We start from the raw sequence: 13,356 nt of genomic DNA, 5'->3' as shown, positions 1-13,356 counted from the left end.
GGCAAGTGTATTCACTGACATATTCAGCCTCTCCCTGTCTGAGTCTGTAATAGTTAGATGTTTCAAGCAGACCACCATAGTCCCTGTGCCCAAGAACATTAAGATAACCTGCCTAAATGACTACTCACATCTGTAGCCATGAAGTGCTTTGAAAGGCTGGTCATGCCTCACATCAACACCATTATCCCAGAAACCCTAGACCCACTCAAATTTGCATTCCGCCCTAACAGTTCCACAGATGATGCAATCTCTATTGCACTCCACACTGCCCTTTCCCACCTGGACAAAAGGAACACCTATGTGAGAATGCTATTCATTGACTACAGCTCTGCATTCAACACCATAGTGCCTTCAACACCATCATTAAGTGTGTCGATGACACGACAGTGGTAGGCCTGATCCCCGACAACAATGAGGCAGCCTATAGGGAAGAGGTCAGAGACCGGGCCGTGTGGTGCCAGAATAACAACCTCTCCCTCAGTGTGATCAAGACAAAGGAGATGATCGTGGACTACAGGAAAAGGACGGCCGAGCACACCCCCATTCTCATTGACAGGGCTGTAGTGGAGCAGGTTGAGAACTTCATGTTCCTTGGTGTCCACGGACTATGAACTGTCCACGGAACACGAACTGTCATGGTCCAAACACACCAAGACAGTCGTGGAGTGGGCACGACAACACCTATCCCCCTCGGGAGACTGAAAAGATTTGGAATGGGTCCTCAGATCCTCCAAACGTTCTACAGCTGCACCATTGAGATCATCAACGCCTGGTATGGCAACTGCTTGGCCTCCGACCGCAAGGAACTATAGAGGTAGTGCGTACAACCCAGTACATCACTGGGGCCAAGTTTCCTGGATTCCAGGACCTCTATACCAGGCGGTGTCAGAGGATAGCCCTAAGAATTGTCAAAGACTCTAGCCACACTAGTCATAGACTGTTCTCTCTGCTACTGCACGGCAAACGGTACCGGAGTGCCAATTCTAGTTCCAAAAGGCAACCCCCAAGCAATAAGACTCCTGAACCGCTAACCAAATTGTTGTCTCTGATTGGGAACCATATTTAGGTAGCCTGGGTTTCACTGTGTGTTTGTGGGTGATTGTTCCTGTCTCTGTGTTAGTTGTCACCAGACAGGCTGTATTAGGTTTTCACATTGCCGTTTGTTGTTTTTGTATGTTTCGTTTTATCGTCATTAAAGATGTCTCGATTTAACCACGCTGCATTTTGGTCCGACTCCTTCAACGGAAGAAAGCCGTAACAGGTTTAGAGCTTGTAAGTAAGCATTTCACTGTAAGGTTTACTACACCTGTTGTTTTGGGCACATGTGACAAATAACCTTTTATTTTATTTGATCCTTCGTCTGTGCTTATGGACTGCCCTCTTCAATTCAAACCACAGGTTTTCAATGGGTTTCATGTCCGGAGACTGAGATGGCCATAGCAAAATGTTAATTTTGTGGCCAATTTTGTGGCCAAATACATTAATTTCTCAACAGTGGGATACGTAATGTACAGTACATTACACATTATAGTACACTGATCATAATAATAACATTTTTTTTTCCTGTTTTAACCAGTGCGTAGTTAGGAATGACTTTTTAATCCCCAACAACCAATAAACAGTGTTGCACTTTCAAATCCAGTGACCTCTTGAACTTTGAACTGGTGGGTCTGCTGGGGCAATAACCTGGGCTTCTGTGGCCATTGGCTGCTGGTGAATGTGCTGTATGCAGCAGGTGTTTCACTTCTTATGGGCAGGACGTTAACGTCCCACCTGGCCAACATCTGGTGAAATTGCATAGAGCGAAATTCAAACGACAGTATTATAAATATTTAACTTTCATAAAATCACAAGTGTAATACATCAAAATAAAGCTTAATTTCTTGTTAATCCAGCCACTGTGGTAGATTTCAAAAAGGCTTTACGGCGAAAGCAAACCATGCGATTATCTGAAGACAGCGCCCCGCATACAAACACGCGAAAGTCCGAAATAGCGAATAAAAAAATGCCTTATCTTTGATGATCTTCTTCTGTTGGTACTCCAAAAGGCCCCAGTTACATCACAAATTGTCCTTTTGCTCAATAATGTCCTTCTTTATATCCATAAAAACTCAGTTTAGCTGGCGCGCTTCAGTCAATAATCCACCCAGTTTCCCTCTATCAAAATGCATACCAAATGAATCCCAAACATTACTAATAAACTTTTCCAAACAAGTCAAACAACGTTTATAATCAAACCTTAGGTACCCTAATATGTAAATAAATGATCAAATGTAATACGGGGAATCGATATTGTCTTTACCGGAGAAAAATACCAAAGAACGCGCTCTCTTCCACGCGCTTGCAAACACAACAGCCAAAATGGGATACACCTAGAAAAACTACAACTTCTGGCTCATTTTTCCAAAAACCAGCCTGAAACTCTTTCTAAAGACTGTTGACATCTAGTGGAAGCCCTAGGAACTGCAATCTGTGAGGACTTGGCCTTATAATAAAAGTGATAGCCATTGAAAATAGGGATAAGCTGATTATGTTTTGGCGGGGGTGGTTTGTCCTCGGGGTTTCGCCTGCCATATCAGTTCTGTTATACTCACAGACATACATTTAACAGTTTTAGAAACTTTAAAGTGTTTTCTATCCAAATCCAATTATATGCATATCCTAGCTTCTGGGCCTGAGTAACAGGCAGTTTACTTTGGTCACGCTTTCTATCCAGACGTCAGAATACTGCCCCCTATCCCAAGAGATGTTAAACACTCAAACATTTCCAGTACCCACTCAAGGGGCTAAGGGAGCTAACGCATGGACTGGTGTGGTGTCGGGCTCGCTAGAGTCACTGCTAGACAGTTTGATGTGGTAAGTAAAGTTGTACCGTACCCAAAAGGACACCGAAGATGAAGTAAAGTTGCATCCAAAATGGTACCCTATTAACTACGTAGTGCACTACTTTTGACCAGGACCCATAAGGTCAAAAGTGCACTATATAGGGAATAGGGTGCCATTTGGGAAGTGACCCTATTTATATAAGGATACTGTACATGGCATTGTGGTTGAGATTAAGTGTATTTATTATGGATCCCCATTAGTTCCTGCCAAGGCAGCAGCTACTCTTCCTGGGGTCCCGCAAAATTAAGGCAGTTATACAATTTTAAAAACATTACAATACATTCATAACAGATTTCACAACACACTAAGTGTGTGCCCTCAGGCCCCTACTCCACTACCACATATCTATAACACAAAATCCATATGTATGTGTGTGTATAGTGTGTATCTTATCATGTGTGTGCATGCATGTGTCGGTTCCTATGTTTGTGTTGCCTCACAGTCCCCACTGTTCTATAAGGTGTATTTTTATCTGTCTTTTGAATCTGATTCTACTGCTTGAAAGAGTTCCATGTAGTCATGGCTCTATGCACTACTGTGCACCTCCCATAGTCTGTTATGGATTTGGGGACTGTGAAGAGACCTCTTGTGGCATGTCTTGTGGGGTATGCATGGGTGTCTAAGCTGTGTGCTAGTCGTTTAAACAAACAGCTCGGTGCTTTCAACATGTCAATACCTCTCACAAATACAAGTAGTGATGAAGTCAATCTCTCCTCCACTTTGAGCCAGGAGAGATTGACATGCATATTATTAATGTTTGCTCTCTGTGTACATCCAAGGGCCAGCAGTGTTGCCCTGTTCTGGGCCTATTGCAATTTTCCCTCTTTGTGTGACAAGACTTGAGCCTGTAGGACCTGCCTTGTTGGTAGGTTAAGAAGGCAGAGCAGTGCTTTATTATGGACAGACTTCTCCCCATCTATCAGTTGTATCCATATGTTTTGAGTATGAAAGTTTACAATTCAGGGTTACTCCAAGCAGTTTAGTCACCTCAACTTGCTCAATTTCCACATGATTTATTACAATATTTATTTGAGGTTTAGGGTTACGTGAATGATTTGTCCCAAGTACAATGCTTTTAGTTTTTGTAATATTTAGGGCTAACTTATTCCTTGCCCACCATTCTGAAACTAACTGCAGTTCTGGCCTGGTTTAGATCTTATCTGTCAGAAAGATATCAGTTTATCTCTGTGGATGGTTTGTCTTCTGACAAATCAACTGTAAAGTTTGGTGTTCCTCAAGGCTCCGTTTTAGGACTACTATTGTTTTCACTAAATATTTTACCTCTTGGTGATGTCATTCGGAAACATAATGTTAACTTTCACTGCTATGCGGACCACACACAGCTGTACATTTCGATGAAACATGGTGAAGCCCCAAAATTGCCCTCCCTGGAAGCCTGTGTTTCAGACATAAGGAAGTGGATGGCGGCAAATGTTCTACTTTTAAACTCGGACAAAACAGAGATGCTAGTTCTAGGTCCCAAGAAACAAAGAGATCTTCTGTTGAATCTGACAATTAATCTTGATGGTTGTACAGTCGTCTCAAATAAAACTGAAGGACCTCGACGTTACTCTGAACCCTGATCTCTCTTTTGACAAACATATCAAGACTGTTTCAAGGACAGCTTTTTTCCATCTACGTAACATTGAAAAAATCTGAAACTTTCTGTCCAAAAATGATGCAGAAAAATTAATCCATGCTTTTGTCACTTCTAGATTAGAGTACTGCAATTCTCTACATTCCGGCTACCCGGAAAAAGCACTAAATGAACTTCAGTTAGTGCTAAACACGGCTGCTAGAATCCTGACTAGAACCAGAAAATTTGATCAAATTACTCCAGTGCTAGCCTCTCTACACTGGCTTCCTGTTAAGGCTAAGGCTGATTTCAAGGTTTTACTGCTAACCTACAAAGCATTACATGGACTTGCTCCTACCTATCTTTCCGATTTGGTCCTGCCGTACATACCTACACGTACGCTACAGTCACAAGACGCAGGCCTCCTTACTGTCCTTAGAATTTATAAGCAAACAGCAGGAGGCAGGGCTTTCTCCTGTAGAGCTCCATTTTTATGCAATGGTCTACCTATCCATGTGAGAGATGCAGACTCGGTTTCGACCTTTAAGTCTTTATTGAAGACTCATCTCTTCAGTAGGTCCTATGATTGAATGTAGTCTGGCCCAGGAGTGTGAAGGTGAACAGAGAGGCACTGGAGCAACGAACCGCCCTTGCTGTCTCTGCCTGGCCGGTTCCCATCTCTCCACTGGGATTCTCTGCCTCTAACACGATTACAGGGGCTGAGTCACTGGCTTACTGGTGCTCTTCCATGCCATTCCTAGGAGGGGTGTGTCACTTGAATGGGTTGAGTCAGGAATGTAAGTTGGTGGTTGCTTGGCAAAGTGGGTGGGGTTATATCTTGCCTGTTTGGCCCTGTCCGGGGGTATCGTCGGATGGGGCCACAGTGTCTCCCGAACCCTCCTGTCTCAGCCTCTAGTATTTATGCTGAAATAGTTTATATGTCGGTGGGCTAGGGTCAGTCTGTTATATCTGGAGTATTTCTCCTCTTATCCGGTGTCCTTTGTGAATTTAAGTATGTAAGTCTAATTCTCTCTCCCTTTTCTTTCTCTCTCTCTCTCTCAGGATCTGAGCCCTAGGACCATGCCTTAGGACTACCTGGCCTGATGACTCATTGCTGTCCACCTGGTCGTGCTGCTGCTCCAGTTTCAACTGTTCTGCCTGCGGCTATGGAACCCTGACCTGTTCACCGGACCTGCTACCTTGTCCCAGACCTGCTGTTTTCAACTCTCTAGAGACATCAAGAGCGGCAGAGATACTCTGAATGATAGGCTATGAAAAGCCAACTGACATTTACTCCTGAGCTGCTGACCTGTTGCACCCTCTACAATCAATGCGATTAGTACTATTTGACCATGCTGGCCATCTATGAACATTTGAACATCTTGGCCATGTTCTGTTATAATATCCACCCGGCACAGCCAGAAGAGGACTGGCCACCCCTCATAGCCTGGTTCCTCTCTTGGTTTCTTCCTAGATTTCTGGCCTTTCTAGGGAGTTTTTCCTAGCCACTGCACTTCTACACCTGCATTGCTTGCTTATTGAGGTTTTAGGCTGGGTTTCTGTACAGCACTTTGTGACATCAGCTGATGTAAGAAGGGCTGTATAAATACATTGAATTGATTGATTGACCATTAATTAATTAATAGACAGTCTGAAATTGTCCTGGGTCAGGCAGGCTGCATTTGGTTTGAAAACTACCTGACAGACAGGACACAATATGTTTCTTCTGATTGAGTTAAAAAACTTCTTAGGGTTGAGATCCCGTTAACGGGATCGACATGACAACAGCCAGTGAAATGCAGGGCGCCAAATTCAAAACAACAGAAATCTCATAATTAAAATTCCTCAAACATACAAGTATCTTATACCATTTTAAAGGTAATCTTCAAAATCAAATCAAATCAAATTTTATTTGTCACATACACATGGTTAGCAGATGTTAATGCGAGTGTAGCGAAATGCTTGTGCTTTCTAGTTCCGACAATGCAGTAATAAGTAATCTAACTAACAATTCCAAAACGACTGCCTTATACACACAAGTGTAGAGGGATAAAGAATATGTACATAAAGATATATGAATGAGTGATGGTACAGAGCGGCATAGGCAAGATACAGTAGATGGTATCGAGTACAGTATATACATATGAGATGAGTATGTAAACAAAGTGGCATAGTTAAAGTGGCTAGTGATACATGTATTACATAAAGATGCAGTAGATGATATAGAGTACAGTATATACGTATACATATGAGATGAATAATGTAGGGTATGTAAACATTATGTTAGGTAGCATTGTTTGAAGTGGCTAGTGATATACAGTGCCTTGCGAAAGTATTCGGCCCCCTTGAACTTTGCGACCTTTTGCCACATTTCAGGCTTCAAACATAAAGATATAAAACTGTATTTTTTTGTGAAGAATCAACAACAAGTGGGACACAATCATGAAGTGGAACGACATTTATTGGATATTTCAAACTTTTTTAACAAATCAAAAACTGAAAAATTGGGCGTGCAAAATTATTATGAGGTTAAATTATGTGAGGTTATTTTCCTGACACCACACTCCGAGGGCCCTCACCTCCTCCCTGTAGGCCGTCTCGTTGTTGTTGGTAATCAAGCCTACCACTGTTGTGTCGTCCACAAACTTGATGATTAAGTTGGAGGCGTGCGTGGCCATGCAGTCGTGGGTGAACAGGGAGTACAGGAGAGGGCTCAGAACGCACCCTTGTGGGGCCCCAGTGTTGAGGATCAGCGGGGTGGAGATGTTGTTGCCTACCCTCACCACCTGGGGGCAGCCCGTCAGGAAGTCCAGTACCCAGTTGCCCAGGGCGGGGTCGAGACCCAGGGTCTCGAGCTTGATGACGAGCTTGGAGGGTACTATGGTGTTAAATGCCGAGCTGTAGTCGATGAACAGCATTCTCACATAGGTATTCCTCTTGTCCAGATGGGTTAGGGCAGTGTGCAGTGTGTGTGCATCGTCAAGTGGACCTATTTGGGCGGTAAGCAAATGTTGTTAATCCCACCACAGTGTCCAATTTCAAATAGGCTTTACAGCGAAAGCACCACAAACGATTATGTTAGGTCAGAGCCAAATCACAGAAAAACACAGCCAATTTTCCTGCCAAAGAGTGGAGTCACAAAAATCAGAAATAGAGATAGAATTAATCACTAACCTTTGATGATCTTCATCAGATGACACTCAAATGATTTCATGTTACACAATACATGTTTGTTTTGTTCTATAAAGTGCATATTTATATCCCAAAATCTCATTTTACATTGGCGTGTTGTGTTCAGCAGTTCCAAAAACATCTGGTGATTTTGCAGAGAGCCACATCAATTTACAGAAATACTCATTATAAATGTTGATGAAAATACAAGTGTTATACATGGAAATGTAGATAAACTTCAGATTTGTGTCAGATTTCAAAAAAGCTTTACGGAAAATGCAACCGTGCAATAATCTGAGTACGGCCCTCAGAGAACCAACAAGCCAAAAAGATATTGCCATATTGTGCAGTCAACAGAAGTCAGAAATAACATTATAAATATTCACATACCTTTGATGATCTTCATCAGAATGCACTACCAGGAATCCCAGTTACACAATAAATGTTTGATTTGTTCGATAATGTCCATCATTTATGTCCAAATAGCTACTTTTGTTAGCGCGTTTGGTAAACAAATCAAAACTCACGAAGCGCGTTGCAGACGAAATGTCAAAAAGTTACGTTACAGTCCTTAGAAACATGTCAAACGATGTATGGAATCAATCTTTAGGATGTTTTTAACATAAAACTTCAATAATATTCCAACCGGAGAATTCCTTTGTCTTCATAAAAGCAAATGGAACGGGAGCTACCTCTCATGTGAATGCGTGTGACCAGCGTGTGACTGCTGGCAGACCTCTGACTCATTTCCCTCTCATTCAGCCCCCCTTCATAGTAGAAGCCTCAAACAAGTTTCTAAAGACGGTTGACAACTAGTGGAAGCCTTAGGAAGTGCAACATGACCAATATCCCACTGTATCTTCAATAGGGGCTGAGTTGAAAATCGACCAACCTCAGATTTCCCACTTCCTGGTTGGATTTTTTCTCAGGTTTTTGCCTGCCATATGAGTTCTGTTATACTCACAGACATAATTCAAACAGTTTTAGAAACTTCAAAGTGTTTCCTATCCACATATACCAATAATATGCATATATTAGCAACTGGGACTGAGGAGCAGGTAGTTTACTCTGGGCACCTCTGGCCACCTTATTCATCCAAGCTACTCAATACTGCCCCCAGCCATAAGAAGTTTTAAGTCAGGTTTCCTTGATATTACGAAAGATTTTCTCCAAAGGTCGATTTTGGGCCCAGTACTATTTACTATCTATATAACAATAATGGTTTGTCTGTAAGAAATTGTAATCTCCACTTGTATTTGGACGATACAGTTGTGTATTCTGTAGCCCCTTCTGTTGACATAGCTCTTTCAGAACTCCAATCTGCTTTTTTTTTTGCTTTGCAGAAAGTTTAACTGAAATTGGTACTTAAATGCAGGTAAAATGAACTATATGTAATTTTCCAAAAAGCTTAAAAATGTATATGATGAAAATGCATATGTACATTGGGTGGTGCCCATGTCTGGGTATCTAAATATCTTGGTATCTGAATTGATGAAAAGCTTTCTTTCAAAAAGTATATTGATGAGTTAAGAAGTCATGAATTAAAATGTGCTTCCTTTATAGGAATAGTTAAATAGCAGAAAACATATATTTCAGTCGATATTCCTTCCAGCTTTAGACTATGGCGATATCTATTGTCTATATAAATGGAGATGCCACTGTGTCTAAGCCATTGGATGCAGTTTATCATGGCGCACGTTGCTGTATTACGGGTGATAGGTTCAGTACACATGACTAAATTCTGTAGGCTGGCCCTCTCTTAAGCCTTGTAGATCAATGCACTGCTGTCTTTTTGCTTATTAAGCAATCTTATGCAAACTTCCATTATACCTTACTTACGTCATTGTTAAATTACAGAGATACGAGTTACCAGACCCGATCACAGCGATGGCTAACTCTAGAGGTCCCATTGATCACTACGGAATTATGCTGCCAGCAGCATACCACCCTGCATACCACTGCTGGCTTGCTTCTGAAGCTAAGCAGGGTTGGTCCTGGTCAGTTCCTTGATGGGAGACCAGATGCTGCTGGAAGTGGAGGGCTGGAGGGCCAGTAGGAGGTTGTTGGAGGGCCAGTAGGAGGCACTCTTCCCTCTGGTCTAAAAAAATATCCCAATGCCCCAGGGCAGTGATTGGGGACACTGCCCTGTGTAGGGTGCCGTCTTTCGGATGGGACGTTAAACGGGTGTCCTGACTCTCTGAGGTCATTAAAGATCCCATGGCACTTATCATAAGAGTAGGGCTGTTAACCCTGGTGTCCTGGCTAAATTCCCAATCTGGCCCTCAAATCATCTTGGTCATCTAGTAATCCCCAGTTTACAACTGGCTCATTCATCCCCCTCCTCTCCTTGTAACTATTCCCCAGGTCGTTGCTGCAAATAAGAACGTGTTCTCAGTCAACTTATCTGGTAAAATAACAGATAAATAAATTAGGCAAATCTGCATTCAGTTTTTTTGCGTCCCATGTATGTAACGATTTGCAGATCTTTCTGCACCTTGATGCTATTACCGCTAGTGCAGTTCAAGTTGTTAATGGAAGACCTCATTGTTGAGGAATGTGATTGCTTTTTAAATAGCTTTTATTGTTGTGTTTTTATTACGGTGTATGTTTGAATGCTGTAAATGTTATACATTGTGTTCATGCAGGGCTCCCCTGGAAAAGAGGCATTGGTCTCAATTTGACTTCCTGCTAAAATAAACCTTAATTTAAAAAATATTTAATGAATAAATAATGATAAGGCCAAACATTTTGGTTCGATATACAGTGTTGTTGTTCAGTTCCCAAAAGCGTCCATTGTACAACTGCACAAGACTGCCCCTTCCACAAGCTCTGGAGAAAAGTTGTTGTATGTTCCAACACTGTATGACAGAAACTGATCAACTATGTTATGAGCTATTTTGATTTTGTAAATATATAGTCTCCGATGACAGACTTGCGTAGCTGGTTAACACACACACTGTCATGCCCGCTCTATCCCCTTGTACTGTTTGGATTCGGACCTGTTCACTGAACCCCTGCCTGTCCTGACCTTGAGCCTGCCTATCCCCTGGTACTGTTTGTACTCTGACCTGGTTTATGAACTTTCGTCTGTCCCCGACCTGCCTTTCGTCCACCCCTTTTGGTATAATAAATATCGGAGCTCAACCATCTGCCTCCTGTGTCTGCATTTGGGTCTCGCCTTGCACACAAGTCTTTCCATTTCAAGTATTTGAAATATAGATCTAAATTTGTGACATTTTAGTATAGTAAATGGAGCCATTTTAAGTTGTTTTTGGTATGAGAGAATAAAATCGGATTACATATTTTGTGACCTCTGACATAATGGTTCCTTGCCTTGCATTGATAAAAATCTCATCAGATGAGTTTGAGTAACTTCATTCAGAAATCCATTGATCTTTTGAATGGGACTACATATCATTATGAACATTACCTACATTATAACATTATTTAGGTTATTCAAAAAAATATGATATACTTCCTGTGGAACATTTGCCCATGTGTTGGTGTATTTGTCTGTGTGTGTTTATGTGTGAGGGTTTAAAAGATCTCCACATGGACTGTTCAGGGCTTTGATTAATGTTGGTCATGATTTAACACCTGCTGTTTTAATGTGCCCACTGTAAGTAACTGATCCCAACATGCTTGCATGAGGGGCGTCCCCATTTTAAATAGCTGCCTAAATTTATCAGCTTTGTGGAGGTCATTTAAACATGTGGGTGTGTCAGAGAGTTAAAGAACCCACTCATAACTGACACCAAGACACCATAGAGACAAATGCAGTCAAACCCCCACACCTCTCCCTCATGTTATCAAAGCTAGAGAGAAAGGTGGTGGGTGTCAAGAGTTTAAATATTCCCTATGAGTGACAGGAGCTGTTAGCTGTGGAGCTCCTCTCACATGCAGAATGTGGCCATGTTCCAGAGCATCAAAACTGTAATGTATCATGGGTAAGTTGTGACTGACTGATCTACAAATAATAATGAGTTGTTATTTATGATGCAATGTGATTTGTAGATTTGTCGGTTTCCTGCACCCCTTCACAGAACTGACCAGACAGTATAGGTGAAACTTAAGCAATATGGCTAGGTGAAGGTATTGCATAACACCCACCCAGTCGCCTCAAGGCTGTGATGACAAGTGAACGAGAGCAGAAGGGAGGGGGCAGAATTTTGGAATGGAATGAGGCCCGGTTCTACCCCCACACCCCTCAGTTTGATGTCAAGTTAGAAGCCCAGAGGGACCGTCATTCCTTGTCACGAGGCTGTGCCTGTGCCTCATCTGCATATCCTGCTTACTTTCATTTATTGTGGTTTCGGAAAAATAAGAGGTATACAACTGTGTGTGTGTGTGCGTGTGCGTGTGCGTGTTTGTGTGGTTTTGTTTTACTATCATTGTGGGGACCAATAGTCCTTACAAAGATAGTGAAACAAGAAACAAGAAGAATCCAGACAAGTGGGGACATTTCACCGGTCCCCACAAGGGAAAAAAAACTGTGTGTGTGTGTGTGTGTGTGTGTGTGTGTGTGTGTGTGTGTGTGTGGTCACAAAGGCTTACCAGGGCATTCATGGCATCTTCATAAGCACTACATAAATGCCTCAGAAATCTTGTTTTGGAAAACAGCTGAGGGATGGGGCTGTAGAAATGTAACTCTCAAATTCATAGACAGAACTATGGATGCAAGGATCGACCATCCTGAGATCCAAATTATAGTTTCATTTAAAAAAAAATCGATACAGTGCTTGATTACAATTAGGCCTAAATTGTTTACAAACAATATCATAAAACAAGTTTATATAATGGGGTAAGACAGTTAAACTAAGGTCATGATACATTTATAAGCTATATTCTTCAAGAATCAATGGCTACTTAATATTCATTTAAAATATCATCAATGTCTTATTTCTCCATTACGCCTACTGATTCATTACTGAGCTCTGGCCACCAGTCAATGACTGAAAAGTTAGAGGAAGACAGATCAACAAAGGAGCTCAAACAATATAGCATCTATTCAGAAAATGTGCCAGGGAACATCGATGTTTTATATTTGAATAATGGTTATTCTGCAGAAATGTGTGTTTGATGTCCACTGTGTGTTTGATGTCCACCCGATAATGTTTTTGGCATTTCGGATGAAAACGTTTGAATACCACTGCTGTACAAATTTGGACATTTTTTCATCAAGTTTGTCACCAATATACAGTCAGGTCGATCGCAAAGTCCATACATACTGTATAAGATGAGAAAAACATATACTATTGTTGACGCATTGGATTGCAGTCCTTACTGTGAGTTCCACGATGGAACTTATTGGACAACCTCTCCGGTTCTCTTTATTTGCAGCTGTTGAAAATCGTGGGTGGAGCATTGATAGCATTCAGCTGTCAAAAAAATAGTTGTAGTCCAATGTATTGCAGCTATCACATAAATACAGCGAATAAGAGCTGAAAACTGTTTCGGTTTCTAATATCAAAAGTAGTCTAGCAATTTTGTTAATTTGTTAGAGACATTGATGCTCTGCATTTCTGATCTCCCCTTTCTTTAGAAAATCTTTCCTTCCGAAATGTATTTATTTACTTAGAAGGTATTTATTTCGAAAGTATAGAACGAAAGAAAGAAAGTTTTCTATGAAAATTAGCTGTTCTTCTAGGAATGGTGACGCACATTCCATGTCCTTAACTGCGCTTTGGGCATACAGAAGCTGACGAGACAATTCTCTTGGAAAT

This window comes from Oncorhynchus tshawytscha, linkage group LG34, assembly GCF_018296145.1.
Source record: "Oncorhynchus tshawytscha isolate Ot180627B linkage group LG34, Otsh_v2.0, whole genome shotgun sequence".
Classification (NCBI taxonomy): Eukaryota; Metazoa; Chordata; class Actinopteri; order Salmoniformes; family Salmonidae; genus Oncorhynchus; species Oncorhynchus tshawytscha.
This window is presented reverse-complemented; position numbering follows the sequence as displayed.